This window comes from Musca vetustissima, unplaced genomic scaffold, assembly GCF_032173495.1.
Source record: "Musca vetustissima isolate MV318-11 ecotype Yass unplaced genomic scaffold, APGP_CSIRO_Mvet_v1 utg16925, whole genome shotgun sequence".
Classification (NCBI taxonomy): domain Eukaryota; kingdom Metazoa; phylum Arthropoda; class Insecta; order Diptera; family Muscidae; genus Musca; species Musca vetustissima.
Genome location: NW_026883972.1, coordinates 139,520 through 152,520, shown reverse-complemented (window position 1 = coordinate 152,520; position 13,001 = coordinate 139,520). Strand labels below are relative to the sequence as shown.

The following is a 13,001-nucleotide window of genomic DNA, read 5'->3' as shown; positions in this document are numbered from 1 at the left end:
ATTATATATTTTTGCGGTATTTTTATGTCTCTCACTTTAAGGCTTGATGAGAGAAACTTGCAGAGAGAAAGAGAGATTTCGTTATGGACCAAAAGTTCATAAAGCACTAGACTTATTCGTCTTAGATGTCGAAACTCTCTGTTTAGCATTAAAAAGGTTATTTTAAAAATAAAAAAATAAGAGCGAAGTTTCCATGAAATCAATATGATATGGGATTTTAGAAGCACCCTCTACTGGATAAAATGAAGAACAATGAGAATAGTAAGGACGCAACCCAAACTGTATAATTTCGAAAAATAGAGAATCATGCGATATTTTATCAATCAAATGATGAATATTGAGAATAGGAAATTCTCAAACAAAATCATTTATTTGGCTCGTCCAAAATCTTTAGATATTTTTATTTAAATTCTGTTATTTTTTTTTTTCTTGAAAGTAAGCATTATTTATTGTGAGCTCAGCGGAAAGTTTTAGCTAAGAATTTAAACTATAATTTGTTTATAGTCAAAGCGTTTTGTGAGTGCTGAGAATTCTTTAATTGGTTGATAGACATTCGATAATGTAGAAAAAATTATGCTAATATTGCTCTAAAATAACTAGAATATAACAAAAAATGCATGGCCTGATATGTCATGTGCAGGAGAATACTAAAATAGCAAAGACCCCCACCATGAGATTGCTCAGTCATATTAAATTTGAATCCGTCGCCAATATGTTATTGCTTCATGATAATAAATTCCGGATTATGTTGAAAAATTCAGACGTATTCCCCAACTAATTTGTTTATTTATAATTTTTTTATAATCGAAACAATTATCACTGAAAATAAGATGTATATCGAGGTCCATGATATAATTTCTTCATATTTAAAAAAAACAATTTGGTTCTAATTGGATAGTCTAGGTTATAATTTGGGTGTAAAAACGGCATTGCAATTTGTTTGAGGCGTAGGAAGACGTATGTAAACATCGAAGACATAAATCATTTGCTCTGCATACTAGAGATCTATACCTTATTCACGAAGAACAGCTGATTCCCTCTTGAGCTGTAAAAATACAATGTAATTGAAGCTAATCGTACGTAATAATAATTTTTAAAGCCTGGTGGGACTTGTTTTAATTGTCTATATTTTTTATGAATAGCGAAAAAGAGATGAAGAAGTGCTTCCAATGTCCCCAGACATTTTAAAAAACTGAACAACAACATAGGAATGACAGGAGACAGCGCCACCCATGGGAATAGACAACACTAAATAAGCAAGCACCCCAAGCACTGCATGCAATTCCAGAAGGAGTTGTCCCTAGGATACAATAGATGGCAGGTTCAACACCTAGAACAGAGGACAGTAGACCTATAATTTACTTAGCTGCAATAAAAAAATGTTTGTAAAAACAAGCTTTATGCTCAAGTCCTAAGAATAACAAAAAAACACTAAATAAGCGATGACCCAAACCGTTGCACACAATTAGGATGAGTTGTTTCTAGACTACTGTAGGTGGCAGTTCCAACACTTGTAGACAGAGCAAATGGTTTTTATCTTCGGTATTTAAATACGTCTTCATAGGTGGCAGTTCCAACTAGCTGAAATAAATTAACACAAGGACTGATCGAGTAATATGGAAATGCTTTGTGAAAGCCCTATGCTCCCGAGAGAAGATTAACAGGACACAAAATATTGAAGCAATTTTTAAGATTGGGTATTTAGAGTGGTTTGTCTCTTCGGATTCTTAGAGACCATATAACACAATGTAATTAGATTTATGCTATTTTTTAAAGACTAGACTACAAATTACAAGTAATTAGGTATAATTTGTCATTTTGATGTTTCGAAGAATTAATTTGCTTTCCCATTATATATAAAAGAAAATAGATATATAAGGATAGCTCCACATATAAGGTGCTCCACATTAAATATTTGTTCAAAATAGCTGAAGTGAAATTCAAACATCAGCTATTTTGAAGGTATTTTTCGATTGGAGTAAAGTGGTCAGGCCTGATATTGCCATTAGTGACATCTGTGAGTAGGTAACTTATCTAAACATAGGTCAAGATGGCGTAACTGCGTTAAAGTAATTGGTGGGAGATTTATTATAATGGAACTTATCTCTAGAAAATTATTTTTTTCTGGTCTTGAATTAAATTAAAAAAAATCATCTAAAATATTAAGTATTTTTTTCAAATTTTTATATTTTTTTCTAATATTTTTTTCGAATAATTATTCTTAACAAAATGCTGATGTCGTTTTTCTGAGAGACCCTTGGTTTGCTTCTTTTTTTAATATTTAATTAATAAAAAATATTTTAGGCCTAAAATGGTTGCCATGGCTATTACTGAGAAGTCAATAAACACAAATCGCCAATAAAGATCTTTTGTAAGCTTTAAGTGGAGTCTACATTTATTTAAATTTGTTTAGAATGGTTAACGACGACCTTGAACCAAATTAAATATTCCATATTTCTTGTGAGATGGTAGTTTAGCGATTCTAAGCCAGATTAAAAATTTGTCTGTTGCTGGCTGATTTTTTGACCATCTGTCTGCCATGTGATTCGCTGAAGCTTTTAATTTAAATTCATTTTTCTAGTTTCTATAACTGAGTCAAAAAAAAAAAAAAAAAAACAGATTTTTAATTTACAAATATTTGTAAATAAAAAAATACCAAATCGATTAGCAATGACAACAACTGCATAAAAGCCGTTGACATTGACCATAATTTTTTTGATTTGGTTTTGAAATTTAATGCGGTTCATATTAATAATTGTAAAATTTTTTAATAATTAATTTTCTACTTTAATTTTGCTTTTAATGAAATGTGATCAAAATTGAAAAGAAAAATTACAAAAAAGTAATAATTTTTATTATATGGAGTACTTTGTTTTGGGGTCATTGTCTGTTATTTTACCGGTTATTGATAAACCAGCAGAAAACACCATACCATCATCTAAAAATCATTCAGCGTTTCTTCAATTATTGACAGTCATGACAACGTTTTTCTGTTTGTTTTTGTTTTGTATTTCGTTTTTTTTTTGCAAATTAATCGATAAATTTAAGTAACACCAAAAATTGAAATAATAAAAAAACAGCATTGTTTGTCATTGTACCCATTTTATTTTGGTGGTTCGGTTCGGGGTTCGGTGTACCCCGCAAATCGAGTTTAAATATAAAATCAATTGTTGTTAGTATTTGTTTTTTTTTTTGTGATTGAAATCATTTGTTAATTGTTAATGTAAACCAAAGACCATCCTGACGTCTTTCAAGTACTAATTATTATTGTTATGATGATGGCGATGATGTGTGAAATTTTGTCTTTCAATTTGACCAGATGTGAGTTGTATGGTGATTGATGGGAAGTTTGCGACATTTTTTTATTGTGGAATTTGCGCCAAATATAAGTAAAGCGTCTTTGTGAGTACTAAAAAGTCTTTAATTAGTTGGTAAGCATTCGATAATGTAGAAAAAAATTATGGTAAAAGGTTCTCTGAAATTACTAGAATATAACATAAAATGGATAGCCTGAAACGCCATCTATAGGAGAAATTTCAGATACTAAAAATAGCTAAGACCCCAACCATAATATAGAACTTCAAATGAAGTTCTTCATAGCAATAAAATTCGGTTAAATTCTTTCGAAAATTTGTGGGCATATTTGTCTGTTTATAATCTGTATTATAATCGAAACGATTATAACCGCGAAGAAGATGTCTATCAAGGATCATGAAATATTTTTTTTACACTTAAAAGATAAGCGATTTGATTCTGATTGGATAGTCTAGTTTATTAATAGGTGTAAAAACGGCGTTGGTTTATTTTGGTGGCCTATTTAAATACCCAATACATACACCATTTACTTTGTATACAAGAACCTTATTATTAATAATTATTTCTTCCTCGAAGAACAGCTGATTCCCTCTAGAGCTGTCAAAATGCAATGTGAATACAATCGTATGAAATAAAAATTTTTAGAATTTGTTTTTAATTGAAATTAATTTTTAATGTAAACCTGACGTCTCTTTTGGGTATTGATTCAATTGAGGCTGGGTGGCGTTGGTTAAATTTTTAATAAAAGTTTGAAATTATTTAAAAATTATGTGGACCTATAAATGCCCTACCAGAATTTATCAATACTGGTCTACTACATCTGAGAATATTTCTAATGGTATAATGGTAATACCTTCTTTCCCGTAAAGTGCAGTACAGAGTTCCGGCTTGCCTCCAAAGTAAAAAAGACAATTTTTGTCATTATGATAATTATTAAATATATTGTTCCTATAGTTATTTATCAGATAAATATTATAAGTACAGATTTCTTTTGTTCGGGGACCTATATTGAAATTCGATGTAAAATATTTTTTTCCTTCATACCTCATCCTTAAAGTGAAGTTGTGAGGGAGAAACTGCCTCCGAATCAACAGAAGTGTTAAATATCCCTATTTACAAACTCTTGTCCATATATTACAAATTTCAGTAGATATTTACACCTATAAATATTATACCAAGAAATTTTGTTTGTTCGGTGATCTATAGTGAAATTCGATATAGAATATTTCTCTCCTTCACACCACTGCCTTGTGGGGGAGAAATTGCCTCCAAATCAACACAAGTGTTACATGTTCCTATTTAAAAAATGTTGTCCACATATTACAAATTTCGGCGGATATTTCACCTATAAATATTGTATCAACAAATTTATTTGTTTGGTGACCTATAGTGAATTTTATTGCAGAATATTTCTTTCCTTTATACCTCTTTCTTGTGAAGTTGTGGGGGAGAAATTGCCTTCAAATAAACAGATGTGTTAAATATCCTATGTTCAAGCTCTTGTCCATATATTACAAATTTAAGTAGATATTTTATCTATAAATATTATAGCTATCAACTTTGTGTGTTCGGTAACCTATAATGAAATTTTATGTAGAATATTTCTTTCCTTTGTACCTCTCTCTTAAAGTGAAGTTGTAAGGGAGAAATTGCCTCCAAATCAACAGAAGTGTTAAATATCCATATTTCAAAATTCTTATCCATATATTACAAATTCCATTAGATATTTCACCTATAAATATTATACCAAGAAATTTTATTTGTTCGGTGACCTATTGTGAAATTTGAAGTAGAATATTTCTTTCCTTCATAACTCTCCCGTAAAGTGAAGTTGTGAGGGAGAAAAATTTACCATGGCAAAACAAAACAAATCAACCTCTTCTCAGCTCGATTGTTGTCCTCGATTGTCCCGACCGAACTTATGTTTTTTGCTATTCGAAACAATGGCAAAAATGGAAAAATCTGTATTATGTTATGTGAAAAAAAATCAAATGTGCATTTGAAATGAAAAAACACCTGCATAAGTGTATTGAATCTTAGATTTTAAGATTTTCTCTTTAAAATTTCTACCCATCTCTTTCTGTTCCACTCTATCTCTTCCTTATGCCTTAACGCTGAGCGAAATAAAATCATGTTATACAAATTCTTCATCATTATAACGGTTATAATTACAATGTTTTTTACACTGTTACAGAGTGAGTTTCCGATGTTGTTTTATTTATAACATATAACGGTAGTTTAAATTACCGATCCCAAACCGAACACATGGATATATGTCAATACCAGAATTTAACCGCAATTTCAGTGTAATGACACAATTATCGATATTGACGCAATAATTATGAATAAATAATGAGATTTTTAAGAAGAAGACAAATTTCACCACATTTGGTGGTAATTTTAGCGAGTATGGCAGATGAATGAGTATGCCAAAAATAATTGAATGATAAATATGGTGTAATTTTAAATGACCAATAGTTGAATTACAAAAGGGAAATGTGCATGAGTTATTATTTCTGGGAAAAGTTTGGGAAATATGGGGAAAATTACTAGTTGTAATGCAGAGTGAAAGTGAAAATTTAAAAATTCTGTTTACCCTTTTCCTATTTTCAGAAAAATATACCAGTTTTATTTTGTATTAATTTTTTTATTTTTACAATAGTCACATTGCCTTGTGACTTGACTATGAGGCCTATAAAATAACTTTCTTTTGTTGTTAAACCCCACCATGACTACCGGAAGTTTTGTAAATAAATGTTTATTTCTTTTTTAATAAATTGTTTATTAATTTGAATATCGTTAACAAAACCCCACTTCCTTCCTTTGCCCTTAAAATAAAATAAAAATAAATTGTTTCGAGAACAATAAATAGTTCCTTATTTGATTGGAAATTCTTAACGATTATACTTCCCTTCCCCCACAACAGCAAATAGTTTCACGGTGGTGGACTACAGATTTTTTTTGTATTTTTAAAAAAATCTATTTATTTGACTGTAAAGAAAAATCAATTAGATACACAAATAATAAGGGCGTAGTTAAAACTATATCCTCCACTAAAGGGAATGAAGATAATCAAATATTTTTTCTTAAATTGTTATTAAATTCTGTTACATAATTTCTATTTTAAAATATTTCAAAAATCTCGTAAGTTAAAACAAAATCTAACAGAATCCCCCGTTTGAATATTTCTATCTACGTCATTGCACACATACAATTTTTTCCAGCTATTTTTTCCAAGATACTTTTAATATACTTCAAAAAATAAACTAAAAAAAATCTTTGTATATTTGTAGATATGTGGCGAGTGACAAATGTTCGGATATTAAAAAATACGTGACTTCCTATCTACTTGAAAAAAAAAAAATAAATAAAATAAACAAATACAACAAAAACACACACACTCACAATAATATTCGTTCACATTTAAATTTACCATTTCGAATCAGTTTTGTTTTTCAATAAAAAGTTTCTTTATATATGTTTGTTATTGTAGCTCGATTTTTACATTAATTTTGTGTTGTTTATTTTTTGTTTTTGTAAGTTTACAAAAAAAGAAGTGTTAATTATTTTTTCGCGCTACTAAAAACAAACAAAGAAAGTTCATAGGGTCCCAGCTTTAATGTTGTTAAGGTGATGAAGGTGAGATTTTTTTTTTTTTTTTCAAAAACAAAGTTTGTTTTACTACTCCATTAATTACATGGATTTTTGAGTTTAAATGTTTAAACTTCAGCCTCAATAAAAAAAACTTATCAATGAAAAAAATTTTCGGAAGAAAGAAGAGTAATGAACTTTGTACAAGTAAATTTAAGAAGAAAGAATGGTACAAAGACCTTTTGCATTAATGTGATTTATGATCTCATGCTGACCTTTCTTGGTATCTTCATTCATTTAAGACAACCACCTTTTGTAATATGAAGTACAAACAGTAAAAATTCTGACAAAGCTGTCATAGGGAGAACTAACTTTCGTCAATTTCACATATAAAAATAAATGTAAAAGCAACATTTTTTAAGGTATTAAAATTATATATTTATAAAAAATAAAAACTCTGCCCAAAAATAAATATTATAAGTACGGATTTCGTATAATTTATCCTCTATATTATTATATATTATAATTAGGTATACTAAAATGACCTTATACGTTTCATCGATAATTATTATAGCTATCGACTTCGGGCGTTCGGTGACTTATAGTGAAATTTGATGTAGAATATTTCTTTCCTTTATGCCATGCTCCCTTAAAGTGAAGTTGTGAGGGAGGAATTGCCTTCAAATCAACTACAAACTCTTGTACATATTTTACAAATATCAGTAGATATTTCATCTAAACATATTATACCAATAAATGTTGTTCGATCGGTGACATATAGTGAAATTTGATATAGAATATTTCTTTCCTTCATACATATGCCTTGAAGTGAAGTTGCGAGGGAGAGGATATGCCTATTTACAAATTCTTCTTCACATATTACAAATTTCAGTACATATTTACACCTATAAATATTATACCAACATATTTTGTTTGTTCGGTGACTATAGTGAAATTCGATGTAGAATATTATTTACTGAAATCTTCAATCTTCTTCTACACATTTTCTTAATAAGAATCCGATTTAAAAATAATTTAAAAAATGCATATATTTTCAAAGTTTTTTTAATTAATAGTCCTATAAAGCTTTTTTTGAAACTTGAAACTATATACTACCAATCATTTTAGTTTAAAAATATTTTTTTTAGGAAATTCCTAATTATTAAGTTTTTCTTAAAGCCATTAGCAATTTATAACAAATTTACAGTCCTTTTAAAATTTGAAAAAAGTCTTTTACTATTCTGTAAGTTTATATAAAAATGTTATTTTTAAAAAAATCTACGCCTCCGATATTAAAAAAATATTTTAAAAAATGTACGCCTCTGAATTCTAAGCATATTGAAAGTTATTAAAAATAATATTTTAAAAAATGCTACGCATCTGAAAAGTTATTTAATAATTATTTTAAAAATGTTTACAGCTTTGAGAGGTCTCTTAAAAATATTTTTTAAACTACGCAACGAAAAGGTGGCTTAAAGAATATTAAAAAAAAATGTAAACTTCTGAAAGTTTATTTGTTTATATTTTTAAAAAATTCTAAGCCTGGGAAAGGTCTCCTAAAAATATTTTTAAAAAATCTTCATATTTGATAGGTCTTCTAAACAAATTATATATATATATATATATATATATATATTTAAATACACTTAAAAACCCCATTTATTTTTTTTTTATTTTTTTACGCCTCCATAAAGAGTCTTAAAGATATCTTAAAAAAATCTATGCCTCCGAAAAGGTTTTAAAAAATATTTTTGAAAATTCTACGCCTACAAAAGGCCACTAAAAATATTTTTAAAAAATCTACGAAGCTTCCGAAAGGTCTCAAAAAATCTACGCCCTCAAACGGTTTTTAGAAAATATTTTTAAAAAGTTTAAGCATCCGAAAGGTCTGCAAAAAATATTTTTAAAAAATCGACGCTCCCGAAATGTTTTAAAAAAATGTTTTTTTTAAAAATCTACGTCTCTGAAAGGTCTCTAAAAAATATACGCCTCCGAAAGTTCTCGAAAGGTCTATTAAAATTAAAAAAATAATACGTATCGGAAATATCGCTTAAAAATATTTTATTAGTATTTAAAAACGCCACGCTTCCAAAAGCGTAAAAGTTCCACTTTTTCAAAAGAAAATTTCGAAATATTAAAAAAAAACTGACTTTCGATTTTTGCATTTTTTTAAATACGCGCTTCCGAAGGGCACTTGTTTCTTTTAACATATTTTTAAGAAATCTACGCTTGCCTTGAAAACATATTTAAAAAGTCAACCCCTAAAAATAGACATTGAAAACCTATTTAACATAACCACGTCTAACTGTTGAGAAGAACAATTTTTCTGAAAGACCTACGACTGATTGTTGGTAAGGAAAAAAATAGGCATTAATTTTTTTAAAAATGTATGCCCGTGGTTAGTCTGAAAAAATATTTTTAAAATTGTACAACATAAAATAATAGTTTTCAAAATATTCACGCCTAATTGTAGGCATTGAAGAAAATAAAATCTATGCCTGTGCTTTAAAAATAATTTTTTAAAATTGACGCCTTTGGCTGGACCATGAAAAAATAATTTAATAAAAATCCACGCCTAATTTCGTATATTGATTAATGATTTTCAAAAATCCTTGTAGGAAATGAGATAAAAGCATAATTACAGGCAAATTGTAATATTTGTAATATATTGTATACTTTTAGGCTGTGTGATTTTCAATTTTAATTATTAATTGACAGTAATTGTAAATGGCTATCAATTTTTAAAAAATATTTCAAGCCGTTTTATTTATTTCTAACGAAATGAAAAATTCCTTGGAAAAAACTTTGGAAATAGACCAAACATTATACTCCAAAAAAGTGGTAAAAATGGTGGGGGTATTTTGTTTGATTTAGATAATTTTTATTAATTACAGAAATTATCAGTAAACTATGTCCGATAATTATTGGCATTTTTGTAATTAATATAGAATTATTTTAATGCATAAATATCATTTTTCAATTTAGAATTGGAAATTTCAATAATTTACTCCTAAAATGAAAAACATCAGCTTATTTGAATAATAACGTCTACGGACTTTTGTAAATATATGCCTAACCAATATTTTTTTTTTTGTATTTATTTAAATAATTTCCTTTCCAAAATTTGGGGAATATTTTCTAAAGATATTTGCACTTCTTTTCTTTTTTGAGGGTAGGCCATACAAATTTGCATAACAAAAATAAACAGAATTATTTAAGAAAAAATAAATAGATTGAGGGACACAATTTTCAAACATGTGACTATTGCAAAATAACAAAATGGAAATAATAATAAATACAAACACAAAAATAATAATTTCTTATCAAAACTTAGGTGTTTGAAATAAATATCTTCATTTGCTTGTCATAATTAACTAAGTGACTTTTTGATGAGGAGATGAAAGAACGGTGGGTGACAGACAGAAAGACGAACAGATTGATTGATGAATGTTTTGCTACCATTGAGTGCTACAGTTTCATTTTCGCTATTTTGTTTTTTTTCTGTTTTTTTGCGACTACCTTCCATGTCGAACAGATATTAATTGTGGGTGGTGTGGTTGTTGTTTGCCATGGCTTGTCTTGTCTATGGTTCACATTTTGTTTTTGTTGTTGTTTTGTTTAACATTCTGTTAAACATTTCAATTAACACAATTTGCTTGTTTTTTTGTCTTTACTTCGTTTGTTATTATTTTTGTTTTCTTTTTGGTGATACAACCATACAAAGAACTTCGGAAAAAAGTGAAACAATGTTAAACCATTGTTTATTTTTGTTTTAAATGTTAACTAAAATATTTACTTTAGATTTTTAAATATTTATAAATGCTTGAAATAAAATTTATTCCATTTTTTAGCGGTGGAATTGGAATGGAATTTCTGAGCTATTTCCTTAAGACATAAATAAAAGAGGGTGTGCGTGTGTGTGAGAAAGAAAATAAATATCGTTTTAAGAATGGAAAAAATAAGAAGTTTTTTAAGTGGAATTCATTATAAAACTTAATTATTTTGTGAAAAAAAATCTGATATGCAGGCACAGCTTTTATAGAAAATTTATCCAATGTCCCAAAATCGACGTGGAGGTTTAAAAAATATTAAAAAACACAACGCAAATGAATGGACATTTAAAATTTTTTTAAACCAAGAATTGGAAAAGACTGATAAAATGTTTATTTTAAATCTATGTCCGAAATAGTTCTCTAAAAAGTGTATCTTTGAAAAAAATTGCGCATTGAAATGGTCTCTTCAAAAAATTCCACGCTTCTATTTTTGTTAATTTAAAAAATCCGAGTTTCGGGCTTTCGAAAGGTCAATTAACAATATTTTTCAAAATTCTACACTTCAAAAAAAAAAAAAAAAAAAAAAAAATCTCTTAAAATTAATTTAATTTTTTTTGTCATTGATCCATAACAGACGTGTATTTTATTAAAATATTTTTTTATTGACCCACAACTCAGGGAGTTCTTTATAATTTTTTCATTGACATGCCTTTTTAAAAAAAATATTTGTGAAAGATCATTGTCATGGTTTTGATAACAAAAATATTTTTTATTTTTATATTTAAAAACAATTCTTAATACCTCAAAGGCTTTATTTTTTGTAGATTTTTTAAAAATAATATTTTTTCATGACATTCAAGTCCTGACTTTTTTAAACCCATTGAAGTATTAATAAAACCATACTCTAGAGACGTATTAGAATATTTTTTCTTAGGACTATCCAAGCGTTGATTTAAAAAAAAATATTTTAAAGACTATCATTTTGTCAAAATGAAAGTCTTAATTTTTGTTTTTCAAAGACTACCAACGTGTTGGACTGCCTTGGCGTAGATTTGTTAAAAAATAATATCTTTTCAAAGAACAACAAGACTTTACTTACAAAAATTAAAAAAATGAAGATTATTAAGCCTTTTTTTAGAAAAAAAAATTATTCAATGACCATCAAAATCGTTATTTGAAAACTGATCAATGTCTACCAACGTCTTATTCTTTTCCAATTACTATCTAGGCTTAGATTTTTTAAAACTTTTTACGAACATTTTTGGAAAAGGATATTTTAAAATATATTTTTCCAGACAAGCAAGGTGTAAACAGTAAAAATATATATATTTTTCTAAAAACCATGAAAGACCCTAAAATCATTAATTTTTTTAAAAGTAATTTTCAATAAACAATCTGCGCTTAGATTAAGAAAATATATTTCCCCAATATCTCAAAGTAGCAAATATTTTTAGAATATTTTTCCAAAGACCATTAATACTTCGATTTAAATGTGATTAAAAGATATTTTTTCCAAAGACTACCAAGTTCTTCCCATTTAAAATAATATTTCTTCTAAAACGACCTAGTCGTAACTTTTTACGAGCAATTTTTTTCAAACAACACCATGGTCTGAATTACAATTTTTTTCAAAGACAACCAAAGCGTTATTCCTTTGTATATTTATATGTTATTTTAATTTTTTATTTTGCCCTTTGGCATAATTTTTTAAAAAATATTTTTCTAAGAACCACACTATCAATGCCTGACTTACAATTTTGTTTCAAAGACAACAAAAATATATTTTTTAAAAAATAAAGTGTAAACTGTTAAAAAAAACTATTCTTTCTAAAGATCATCAAGGTGTAGAATTTTTATAAAATTATTTTGTCAAAGACCATAAAATGCTTGATTTGTTTATAATATTTGTACACGAATGATTCTATGAGAGATGGCAAACAAATCACTTGGATTTTTTTTTAATATTTTTGTTAATTTTTTTTTTCAAAAAAAAAAAAAAAGTCTTGGAGTATATATTTTTTTAAACTCTCCAAGTCGCATATTACATCGTGTACTTAAAAATTTAATATTTTTCCAAAGGCCAGCTAGACGTACATTACAAATAAATATTTTTCCATAGAATATCAGGGTAGCCTTGGTTTGTTTAAGAACGTTTTTCCAAAGACCATCTAGGCGTAGATAAAAAAGTTTTTTAAAGACCATCATCAATGTCTTGATTTTTTTGAAACAATATTTTATCAAAGACCACCAAGACAATGCATTTTTTAGAAAATATTTTCACAAAGACCATCTAGAGGTAGATATTTTTTTAAATATTATTTC

General features: G+C 27.5%; 1 protein-coding gene across 3 annotated transcripts in view; it reads right to left on the bottom strand.

Moving 5' to 3' along the window:
• LOC133330984 (tyrosine-protein phosphatase corkscrew-like) overlaps nt 1-13,001 on the bottom strand; it is a 107,483-nt gene that overhangs the window by 18,573 nt on the left and 75,909 nt on the right. The window lies entirely within an intron of this gene.